Genomic DNA, 13,087 nt, shown 5'->3' with positions numbered 1-13,087 from the left:
ATCCCCAGGGCTCTTCCTTGCCTCCCTTCACAGTGGAATCCTGGCTCCTGCCAATGGCAATGCATTTACTAATTCGCTTCATCCATTAATACACAGACTATGCACAAAACACAGAATTGCTACACCGCATCACCACCAGCTAAGTTCAAAATTTCTTTGTGCTCTTCTTGGCTTGTTCATACACAAAATGTGTAATTTGGATTTAATTTTTCCCCTGCAATTAATTTACAGTTTCGTTCCCTTGTTCCCTTGTCTGTATTTGTAGTCCATTTTAATTTCTTTTCCTCCATCTTTGCTGATCTTTTATTAAATTAAAACATTCACGTTTCTAAAAGTCAGAGCTACAAAAAAAGGTATGCTTGGGGAAGTGTCATTTCCTCCCCCACCACTTTCCAAACCATTCCCACTCACCCACTGTAAGCAACCATTTTACTAGCTTCTAGTTTATTCTTCTGGTTTGGTTTTGCGATAATTAGTAGATTCTAATAAAATATACTATTTCCCCCTTTTTAACGCAAAAAAAATGGCATAATATGTGTAATATCTGTACTCTTACTTAGCTTTTTTCATTTATTAATATGGTCTCGAAATCACTCTATATCAATTATAGAGTTCTTCCAACTGCACAGAAAAACCATCGTGTGGGTGCACCAGCATTTATTCAACCAATTGCCTATATTGGCCTTGAGATTGTTGCCAAAATTTTGTCATTGCCCACAAGTATGCAATGAATAACCTTATCCATAGACACTTTCATATCGTGGTAGGTGTTTCTTCAGGGTAAATTCGTGGGTGTGGAATTGCTGGGTCAAAGGGTAAATACATAAGTATTGTTAGATACTGCCAAATTCCCCTCCATAGAGACTGTGCCCTTTTTGCATGCCCACCAGCAACGCATGACAGTGCCTGTTTCCCCCAAAACCTGTTCTAATGCTCTTGACTTTTTGCAAATCTGAAGTTAGGAGTTGTATATATCAAAGTGTTATGGGTTGAATTGTGAACCCCCAAAAGATTTCTTGTTCCCCACAACCTCAGAATGCGACCTTATTTGGAAATAGAGTCATTATGAGTGTTACTCTTAAGAAGGGCAGAGGAGAAAGAGAAATAGAAAAAGCAAGAGGAGTGTGTGTTGACAGCGGCAGAGATTGAAGTGCTGCAATGGCAAGCCACTAGAAGCTAGAAGGCAGGGAAGGATTTTCCCCAAGAGCCTTCAGAGAAAGCATGGCCGCATGGGAACCCTGATTTTGGACTTCAAGCTTCCAGAACTGTGAGACAATAAGTTTCTATTAAGACACCTAATTTACGGCACTTCGTTAAAGCAGTCCTAGGAAACGAATTCAGTAACGTCCTTTTTTTTTCTTTTTATATTATGACAAATTGAAAATCTCCTTATTTAAGAGCCAATTTAATGCCATGTTTTTTAGATTTCTATTTCATGTCTTTTGCCTTTGCCTATTTTTAAATAGGGTTTTTAGTCTTTGGTTCCTTCAAAGTTTTTGTTTGGTTTTTTTTTGTTTTTTGTTTTAAATTTTTATTAATTAAAAAAAATACAAGAAACACACATTCCCAACACATACACTCAGCAATTCACAATATCATCATATAGTTGCATATTCATCATCATGATCCTTCAATTTTAAGAGTTCTGTATTGAGAGTATTAACTCTTTATCTGTGATCTATGTTGCAAATGTTTTCTCCCAGTTCGGCATTTTCCTTTTATTTTTTTTAAGCAGTTTTATTGAGCTAAATTCACATGCCATACAATCCATCTAAAGTGTACCATCAGTGCCTTCTAATAGAGTCACAAAGTTGTGCAATCATCACCACAATCAATTCTTCTCTGGTTTTTTTAACTGCTACCCAGTGGTTATGTTTTTCAATGTAATTAAGTGTAGCAGTCTTTTTTTCTTGCATCCGGATTTTAAGTCATTAGGAAGTCTTTCCGCACACCCAGGTTATAGAGAAATTCACCCACATTTTCTCGCATGAATTTCCGCGAGTGGGCAGGTGGCGTCTTTAGCCCCAATGTGCGCGTCTCGGGCCGCGCGTGGAGCAGGTGGGCGCTTGCACGCAGGCGCGCTGGCAGCGTGGGGACTCGGGCCGGCGGGTCGGACGCGCGTGCGCATTGACGAGAGAGCCGCCCAGCAGGGGCGAGCGACGGCCAGCGGGGGCCCGCAGGGAGGTGCGCGAGCAGCAACCCGCTTCTGCGCGGCCCAGGGGTCCCAGAGATCCCTCCCGCCGCCCCACCGGAAGCCCCGCCCCCTCGTGCTGGCTGCAACGGGTCTTCCGGCCGCCACCCACCCCCGAACTCCCCACCCCTCCTTGCCGCTGTCTCAGCTGGGTTCGGCCTGTCCAGATCGCCATCCCGGGCCGCCCCGGATGCGGTCCCGGACGCTCGACCCCTGTGCCCGACCTCAGCCCGGTACCTCGGAGGCCCGGGCCGGCCCGGGTCTTCCGCCGGCGGCCGCCGCGAGTCCCCGCCCCCCCGCGCCCCCTGCCGGCCGAGGTGGCTGTCATCAAGGTTGGAGACTGCGGGGCCGCGTGCGGGCAGCGCCTGGTAGCCCCGCAGGCCGCGGAAAGCCTTTCGATGCAGCTTGCCTCCCAGCTTCGGCTCCTGCGAGCCCTATCGTAGGCCCTTGACCCTCCTGCGTGCAGCTCTCGGGCTCCAGGGTGCCTCCCCAACCTTCCCGCCAGCCGCTCAGCTCTTACTCATCCAGCCTTGAGACATAATGACTAAGTGTGATGCGATCTTCTGGATGGGATACTGGCACAGAAATAAGACTTTAGCTGATAACAGCACATCTGAAGAAAGTTTGGATTCTAGCTAATGTACCAATATTGGTTCATTAATTGTAACAAATGTACATACCAGTGTAAGATGTTAAAAGCAGGGGGAGAGGGCGGGCCGCGGTGGCTCAGCGGGCAAGAGTGCTTGCCTGCCATGCCGGAGGACCCCGGTTCGATTCCCGGCCCCAGCCCATGTGAAAAACAAACGGACAAACAAAATATAATAAAACAAGAAAATGTTTCCCTTTCTTCCTTCCTTCCTTCCTTCCTTCCTTTCCTCCCTCTCTCTAAAAAAAAAAAAAAAAAAGCAGGGGGAGATGGACTGTATGTGTTTGAAGATTTCTCAATAAAAATTTTTTTTTTAAATAAAAGGGGGGATTGGCGAAGGATGGTGTATACTTATGAAGGAAGGTTGTGCTACTACAAAAGGGAACAATGTCGTGAGGCATACAATGATGTAAATGAACATGTGGGACATTTGGTGAGGCAAAAAAGCAACAATGGTATGATCACCTTTAGAAAATGCTTATGAGAAAACAGGCGCCTAGATTGTAAGCTTTTAGAGCAGATGCAGTGAGTCTGGAGTGGTGATCATTATTTCTGGATTTTGAGAGGCCGTTTTAGATCTATAAAACCTGATATTTAGAGATAAGAACAAAGCTGGACAGGATGGGGTTAAAGTAATTCAGAATGCAGGGGTAAGGAAGACAGGGTCTATATTTAAGAGCCGCACAGTCTTTGAGACCCATGGAAGAAAGATTTAGTTGGTCTGGAACTGAAATTTTCTGTAGTGCATAATCTAATTCAACCTGTCTGTATAGCTCATTTGAACAACTGAAACACAGGAAGCACAGAATAAGAAAGAGGTCTTTAATCCTGTATAGATATTATTGTGATGCCTGATAATCAAAAAGTATTGGCAAAGTCCCCTGAGGGAGGGAAGAAAGAAGATGGAACTATTAAACCATATCACCAGGGAATCCCCTGATACTGTGTCAAACTTTCAGGATACCTAAATCAATAGGTCATGCCTTCGATCATGAGGCTTACTCCTGTGAAACGTAGGTAGGGAAGAAGCTTAGACTACCTTTAGGCATGCCAAACAGTTACTTCTGGATGACCTCTGTTGTTGCTCAGATGTGGCCTCAGTCTCTCTCTAAACCGAACTCTGCAAGTGAAATCATTGCCCTCCCCACACGTGAGACATGAGATCCAGGGGTGAAAGTCTCCCTGGCGGCGTGGGAGATGACTCCCATGGATGAATCCGGACCTGGCACTGTGGGATCAACAATTACATCCTGACCAAAAAGGAAAGAAGAAGTGTGATTAATAAAGTTTAAGTGGCAAAGAAAGTTCATGTAGTTGAAAGGCTACTCTGGATGTTGCTCTTACACAAGCTTCAAGTAGACCTTACTACCTATCATAACTTGCCAACCCCCAACCAGAACCATTCCAGCCAATCCTAAAGAACACCTAGGGCAATATATAAGATTCCACAAGGGTTCCAGGCAGTAGAGTAACCCAGTAGCAGAAACCTGGGTCCCTGGTCCGGATAAGTCCTGAAACCTTCCCTACCCCATATTAGTGACAGACCCTTCCAATATCAAAAATTTAGAATTGCCATAGCCCAAACACCCCCAAAGAGCAGTATGAAAAGATCAAAGGTGATGGTGGAATTATACATAGAAGATAGGACTTAACAAATGAATATGAATGCTGAATCATTAAATTGATATCTTTTTTAGTCTCCAGTATTTTAGAGCAGCTAGAAGTAAAAATCTAAACTTGTGAAATTGTAACCCATATCAAAGTCTGAAATGTGTTCTACAACTAATTGTGGTGCTGTGCTTTGAAATTTATAGCTTTTTTGAATATACGTTATTGTTCACACACAAAAAAAGGAAAAAAAGTCGATTGTGATGATAAAAAAGTATTTAAGCCCTCTGGCCTCCTATATTCTGGAGCAGCTAGAAGGAAAAAGTCTGAGAGGATAGTATGGTAGCCCATGACAAACTCTGGGATCTGTCCTGTAACCACTTGTTGAAGAGTGCTTTGAAAACTTGCTTTTTTTATTTCTTTGCTTTGTATATATGTTATACTACACAATAAAAGATATATATAAGGGGGAACAAACATTAAAATAAATTTAGTTTGAAATGCTAGTGGTAAATGAAAGCGAGGGATAAGGGATATGGTATGTATAACTTTTTTCCCTCTATTATCGTTTTATTTCTTTTTCTGTTGTCTTTTTATTTCTCTTTCTAAATCGATGCAAATGTTCTAAGAAATGATGCATATGCAACTATGTGATGATATTAAGAATTACTGATTATATATGTAGAATGGAATGATATTGTTTTGTTTGTTATTAATTTTTTTAATTAATAAAAAATAAATAAATAATTTTTAAAATGTATATATATATATATATATATATGGGATGTGGGCCATGGTGGCTCAGCAGGCAGAGTTCTCACCTACCATGCTGGAGACCCAGGTTCGATTCCCGGTGACTGCCCATGTGTAAAAAACAAAAAAATTATGGGGAACTGAATGTGGGGTATATGAGAACTCTGCACTATCATTGCTATGTTTCTTTAAATCTAAAACAGTTATAAAAATAAAGTCTATTTTTTTCAAGGCTAAGAAAAAAAGGATGGGGTCTCCAATTTTTAAGACGGGAAGGAAGCCAGATAGTAAGAGAATGTTAGAATGGAAACTTGTGAGAAGCCAATCATGATACATACACATCCAGATACAAAGAGAGTGCAATAAAGACTCCAGAATTGCAAAGAAAGTGATGCGGAGCTGGACCTCAGCTCCTCAGCCAGAGTGAGGAAATATGGGGAGTCATAGTGAAGAGAGGACTGGGGTGAGGAGACCTTTGGAGAGAACCTTTGTCTTACTGTAAAGTTTCATCCCCTGGTTCCTCTGTTCCCCCAGGAGAAACCCAGTGAGTAGGATCGTTAAGCCACTTGGAGAGTGTGATAGAGTATGTCCTTGTAGTTGGAGGACATCATCTAGGAAATCCAGAGGAAAAGAGGTGGGCTGATGACCAATTGCTTTGGTGGCATGAGGTCAGGGCTGTACCACCTTCTGGTCAGCCTTTTCTTCTTGAGGGTCCACTGAATCAGATGTGAGCCATCGGGGAAGTGGAGGGGTGGGGTGGCCACATCAGATCTAGGGCTGCCTAGAGAGACAGGTGGATGAATGATGGATTTCTAGGGGCTCACAAAGAAGTTGCAAGTTAATTCCCTGTCTTGATTTACTAAAATTGCCAGAGTGCAATATACCAGAAGTGACTTGGCTTATTATAAAGGGGATTTATTAAGGTACAAGTTAGAAGTCTAAGACCTTAAAAATGTTCAAATTAAGGCACCAAAAAGAGGACCCACCTTCTTTGAGGAAAGGCAGCATCCTGGCTCCTCTGTCACATGGGAAGTCACATGGTGACATCTGCTGGCACTCCTGGGTTGGTTTCAAATGGCTCTCATAGCTTCTGTAGGTTCTTCTGGCTTCTGCTGGAGGGATTGCCTTCTGTGCCTCCAAAATGTCCGTGTCCAGGTATCTACTCTCTGTATCAGCTTTGAGCTTTCTCTCTGTGTGAGCTCCTTCAAGGACTCCAGTAAACTAATAAGCCCCGCCTTGAATGGGCAGGGTCACATCTCCATGGAAACAACCTAATCAACAGATCCCACCCACAAGATTGGATTAGGATTAAAAGAGCGTGGCTGGGCAGTGCAATGGTGACTCAGTGGCAGAATTCTCACCTGCCATGCCAGAGACCCGGGTTCAAATCCTGGAGCCTGCCCATGCCAAGAAAGCACAAAATAAACATGGCTTTTCTGGGATATATAACAGTTTCAAAGCAGCACACTTTCCAATTCAAGTGACATTTGCCTGAATTAGGAAATCTGCAGCAGAGAAATCTCTAGGGTAGAAATCCATAAAGAAACTACAAAAATGCTTGTGAAAAGAACAGCAATAGCATTTACAATTCCCCAGGAGCACAGGGCCTACAAGCCAAGTCAGACCTGACCCATCCCCTTACCACCCTAGCTCTCCCTTCCACTGGTGAGAAGCAAATGTACAGTGCACCAAGAAATTCAGCAGAGAAAGCAGAAACCTCAACCAGACCCCCTTCCTGCAGGCAGGCAGCTGCCAACTGGGGACCTTAGCTAGCCTTGGGGTGGAGCTTGAAGGGCTATTTAATATCTAGCCCTGGGCATATTAGTTTCTGAATTGAGACTGAATTTGTGGCTTAAAATGACCTAAAACTATCTCCTACCTAAAATGAGCAGAAAAGTTTTGGGTCGACTTGAATTTTCATCTGGAGTAGGGAAAGACAATTCCCACTGGGTAAATTATTAAAGGATGGTAGAAGGTACAGTTATGTTCATCACATCCCATGACTCATGAGTCATACATGATGTTAGTTGCTTGGACAGTCCTGGATAGAGTAACTCCATCCCAGTGCCAAGGTACTATGACAAGATCTGGGCAAGGAAGCCTATAGGACCAAAGAAAAGGGGACCTAGTGTAGTGGTTAAAAACTCAGACACCCTGTCTCCAAATTTACTCTGCAGATATGATTACTTATATGCATAAAGTTATTCATTGAGACATTGTTTGCAGCAACAGAGAGTTGGAAACTACCTACGTGCCCATCAGGTAGGGACAGTTAAATACAGCTGTTTCAAAAGGGAAAAGGGGACAAGAAAGAAAAAAGAATAAGGAAGGTCTTTGTGTACTGATATAGGAATATTTGGAACATATACGCCACCTTTTGTGTAAAAAGCGGAGAGGCTGATAAGCAAATATAATTGTATTTGCTTACATGTGCATTAATTAAAAACCCTGAAGTATACACAAGAAGCTTTTAAGTGGGGCTGGGGACGATGTTGGAAAAGGAGTGAATGGGGCAGAGTAGAAAGGAGACTTTACTAGATGACTCTTTGGTGGTTTTTTAACCATGTGAATGAATGATCTGCTAAATTTTAAAAGTAAGTAAGTAAGGCAGTTGAGAAGGAGGGAGCGACCATTGGGGGACTGGCCAGGCGTGCACTTCATGCCTCGGGAACACTATTGCGCGTGGAATGGCTGCTTTTGGAAGACTATTGGCCAGATGAAAAGATATTTTGTTTTCACAAGCCAAAGATGTACCAAGGTATAGGGGGCTACTGTATTTGCAGGGCTAAATCCTCCAGGTCTCAATTTCACTGACAGTAAACACTATGAAAAGGACTTCCAGAGCTGTTTTGGGTTGCATGAGACTCGTTCAGGAGATATCTACAATGCCTGTGTGGTAGTTAGATTCAGTTGTCAACTTGGCCAGGTTAAGATGCCTAGATCTGTTGCTGTGGACATGAGCCAATGGCGTGTGAACCTCATCTGTTGCTGATTACATCTGCAGTCAGCTAGAAGGCGTGCCTGCTGCAGTGAATGATGTTTGATTTAATTGGCTGGTGCTTAAATGAGAGAACTTAACGTAGCACAGTCCAAGCAGCTCAGCATACCTCATTTCAGCACTCACAGCTCAGCCCAGGCCTTTGGAGATGCAGAAAGAAATCACCCCAGGGGAAGTTGTTGGAACCCAGAGGCCTGGAGAGAAGACCAGCAGAGATCACCCTGTGCCTTCCCGTATAAGAAAGAACCTCAGTTGAAAGTTAGCTGCCTTTCCTCTGAAGAACTAATGAAATAAATCACCTTTTATTAAAAGCCAATCTGTCTTTGATGTGTTGCATTCCAGCAGCTAGCAAACTAGAACAGCCTGTGTCTTGCTTGTGAAAAGATGGAAGAAGCTGCTAGCAGGATCAAAAACAAAAATAACTGGAATCATGTGGTAGATGAAGGGCAGGATGCAGTCTAGAGACTACATTGAAACGAAAGAAAGTGGAAACTCTGTCTGGAAACAGGATAAAAAGCAACCAGAGGGCAGTGCATGGATAGTGCCACGGCAGAATTCTCGCCTCTCATGGGGGAAACCTGGGTTCGATTCCTGGAGCCTGCCAATACCAAAACAAAACGAAACAAAACAAAAGCAACCAGATCAGTCAGCTGCAGAAAGAGTTTAAACGTCCCAATTCTAATGCTCACAGTAGCATCTCAGTCCCTCCCCAGCCCAATCTCCGTGTCACAGTGGCCAGTCAGATGCTAGCTCAGACACTGAGATGGCTTCTGGCTCTAACAGAACACCAGTCTTATAGATCTCACATATGGAAAAGACAGAAAATATGTTGTGGGATTATCCATAAAGGCCAAGTTGGGGAAGTCTGCATTGGCACACACCTATTTAAGCCTTGCTGCAGCAATAAGAAAACAGCTGCTGAGAAGCCAGAGGACAGGAGCAGATCCTCTGTCCATCTCCACTCAGGTTTATGTAGAATGGGAACAAAAAAAATTCTTTTTTGGGGGGGCGGAGACAACAAAGCAACAAAATGACCCTCCCATTTTTAACTTGGAAACATGCTATTCAGCCAAAAGACAATATCTAGACTGGCTTTAGAATGGTTTTGAATATCCTCCCCACCCAGTTCCATAAACTCTGAAGCCAGAGTCTAGCTTACTAAAAGAAAAAGAGAAGTGTATATGATATTTAAGACGCTGAGCATTTCATAGGAAAGCTGAATGCTGCTAAGTACCCTTTAAATCTACTTTTAAATCCCTTTCTCATGAATGAAATTAGGGGAATTTCAGGGCACAGAGATAGGATCTGCTGCATAATAAACCATATATAGTTTTAGTCTTTTCTGTATTGAGAAGCAGCAGTTGGGGCATTTTTTAAGATGGCTGGCTATACTCGTTTTCCTTCATGATAATAAATTTGTCATCATTCAATAATAAGGACTTGCCCCTACAGGTATTTGTTAATAATTTTGAAATATTAAGGTCTTGCCAAGGTTCTGATTATTCAAACCTGTACTGCTGAATATTAAGCAGGACAGATTAAGCTTGCTGGTGCAAATACCTTGAAAGAAAACATAATTACTAAGTATACAGAGAGGTAACTTGACTGTAGATGTTGCATTCTGTGTCACCTCCATATTAATATTTGATAATGATTTTAATTTATGTGCAACTTCTAAAGCAGAATCAAAGGTACTCTTGGGGAAATGGCAAGGCTCCGGGATCAGCCATCCTATAGTAATAGTACTAAAGCATCACCACATGGTAGAGAACACACACTAATAAAAATGTCTGAAAAATAAAATGTGCAAGTCTTCAGGAAAGCACAAAACAAAGGTTAATGCTTCTTGGGGCACATTTCTAGCAGTGCTTGCCTAGTGTGTATGTAATTGACTTTGTTTGTGTAATATGGCTGTTTGGTGACTACACTGAAAATCCGCACAATTCAGTTTTGGCTCTGGATTACTTCAGTCGACCTTTGTAAAGGTTTTATCTGTGCAGAGTGGGTGTTTGACTTGCTTTAACATATTAGAGTTGTTTGGGCTTTTTCCCGATATTTAAAGTAAAATTCTACTAGAAGAAAAGAGGTGTGTGTTAATGCTGAGTGGGTTGGTTTTGGTGTGGCTTCTTTTAGTCAGCCTTTCTGAACATCGACATGTTAGGTGATAAATGAATCTTGAATATGGAACTCTCCGATTCTAAATCTCTATTAAAAGCCTCTCATTTGAATCCAAAATAATAATAATAATAAGTAGATAAGGAAACTAGCAGCAAGCTTTCCCTAATGAAGGGTAATGTGGATATGTTGAATGGTAAATGGCTATGGGAAACTGAGAATGCTGAGCTAAGGGGACAGTCACTGGCAGGGAATCATCAGCTGTTTTCAACCAAGGGTGGCATGAGGGAAAAAGAATCCTCTTGAGTCATTGTTGCCTAAATCAGAGGGGGAGAGACCAAATGGGGAAGGCTGTGACGATAAAATAAACAGAGCTGGGACCAGCAGTTGCTGAGGGGCTGCAGAAGTTTTCCAAAGAAAATCTAAAAGGAAAGATCAACTGAACATCTTATACATCAAATGCTGCAACTGTAACTGTTTTTTTGTTTAGTTTTGTTTTTTGTATTTGAAATATGCTTAAAACTACCTATATTTTAGACCTTATATTTTCTCTGGATTTGGAATTTACATCAACACCCTAATGTATATTTCAGCTGCTCAAAGAATATGCTAGACTGTTTGCTTTGCCTCTCTATGTAAGTAGGCCTTTTTAGAGTTTTTTCTAAGGTTGCAAAATCTAACAATATTCTTTAATAAAATCATACATGTTTCTGTTTGCTTTTTTTTAATGTGGCTTTATTGAGATATATCAGGTTGATTTTTAAACTGAAGCTATGCATTTTTCCTGGAGCACTGAATTACTAAATTTCTTCATTGATACAATTACATTAATTCAGCAGATACTTACTGAGCAACTATTAGGAGACATGATATGGCAAAGACTTCTAGTTGTCTCTTAGTAAGCATTCTCCTCTGCCTTAATAACAGAATTTTTAGCTGGATACGCAGTGCTTCCCAGGTCTCTCTTGCAGTGAAGTGTGGCCACGTGGCCTCGTCCACCATAGGATGTGAGCAGAAATGACGGTTGCCATGTTTCTTCTTATCCTTAAAGACAGGGGGGATGTCCTTCTCCTCCCTCTCGCCATCCTGTCCCTCGGAACATGGGCATGGCAACAGGTCACCTTGGACCATGAGGATGATGGCAGCACCTGGCGAAGGTAGAGTCACTAGAAGGAGACTGGGCCTGCACAACCTCTCTGAACAGGGGTGCCCCAGCAGCTCAGGATTTCACCCCCTGCAGACCGTTATGTGAGAAATAAGCTTTCTTCTATCTTGTGCAAGTCACTGTTACTTGTGACATCTTAAATGCAGCCCAACTCATATCCACACTGACACGCAGAAATCCTTCTGGGTGCTGGGAATACAAAATGCATAGTACAATTCCAGTCTCCTTGGGAAGGTAAAAGCTTTAAAAAGTCATACAATTTGTTTATTCAAAAAGCACGCATTGGGGCAGGTTGGGCGCCCAACGCATGGGGACTGAGCGGGACCTGGGGCCACTGAGCCTCAGGTGGCCTCAGACCAGCTCTGCGGAGAAGGTCCTGCCTGGAGGAGATGCGCCTGCTTAGTCCCACACTTGTGCGACTGGCTCGGAGCTTCCTCTCGTACCACCTGGGGCAGCAAAAGGAAATGGGAGGAAGCCAAAGTGAGATAACGGAAGGCGGTAAAACAAATAAAATCGGAAGAAGAAAAATAGCCAAGAAAGACCCACTGGAGAGAGCGTGGGATGGAAATAAAGTGCAGTGTTTTATCATATGTAATTCAACAGGCTTTCCAAAGTCTCGTTAAAAACATGACTGCTCTTTCTTCAAGGAACTGTTCTTTTCAGTACTAGTTCCATCAAATGAGCCAACCCCTAGGTCTGCTGTTCTTAATTATACTTTGGAAAACATCAGTAAATTCTCATATTAGGGATGAGAAGAAAAAACACCTATCAACATTTTATGGAACATTTTTGCATTTTAGTAACATTTTGTGGATCTTTTATTTTTGGTAAACATTTCCCTTATATCCTACTTCAGAGAGTTTGTACTTTTAGGCACTAGGTTTACTATGTACCACATCTGCCTATTTATTCAAATTATTCCCTTACTTATGGCTTTTTGCATTATCCAATTGTCCTGATAGTCTGTATCAATTATTACCTGAATTTCTCTAAAATCACCAACTTTCCTTACATGTCAAAATTGTTCTATTTCTTTATAATAATTTTTATTTGAATTTCGGTCCTTGCTCTTGTTTTGGGAGATCCAGCTAAATGCACAGAATGTTGATTCTTGTCAATGTCCTTTCTATGGCAGCATTCAGATTTAATGTTTAGGAGACATTGCCTTACTTGTAGATCCATTTGTCAGCTGGAAATGCTGTGTCATTCCATTTATTATTCATAATCTTGAGCAAACTGAAAAGCCCTTATCAAGAACAATTTAATATGTTGTGTGTTAAAACTAATCAAGTTTTTAAAACTACGATGAGAATCACAGTTTGACAAACAGGAGAGAATGACTTCGGAAAAATGCTTCATTGCTTAACATCTTAGTAATGATTGAAAGTTTGAGCTTTAGTGATTGGGAGAACTAAATAGGACCTGAACTGAAGCTTCCCCACTCCCCCAGGCAACTTTCCTTACCTTTACAGAAATGTATCTTTTGGCACTATGATATTTTTTTAATGTTTCTTTTAAAAACAAAAGAATCCCAAGAGAAGTTTTTGTATCTGTTCAGGAATGTTGCATATTTACAAATATTAATTTGTTATTCACACTAAAGTAGAGTGA

The 13,087-nt window shown here is 41.9% G+C and overlaps 1 pseudogene; it reads left to right on the top strand.

The window, feature by feature from the left end:
• The first annotated feature begins 12,103 nt into the window (after positions 1–12,103).
• LOC143647759 (putative G-protein coupled receptor 160) lies at positions 12,104–12,624 on the top strand (annotated as a pseudogene).
• Positions 12,625–13,087: the final 463 nt, after the last annotated feature.

The sequence above is a fragment of the Tamandua tetradactyla genome, chromosome 10, assembly GCF_023851605.1.
Source record: "Tamandua tetradactyla isolate mTamTet1 chromosome 10, mTamTet1.pri, whole genome shotgun sequence".
NCBI classification, from domain to species: Eukaryota; Metazoa; Chordata; class Mammalia; order Pilosa; family Myrmecophagidae; genus Tamandua; species Tamandua tetradactyla.
Note: the sequence above shows the minus strand (reverse complement) of the source record. Positions and strands in the feature narration are given on the sequence as shown.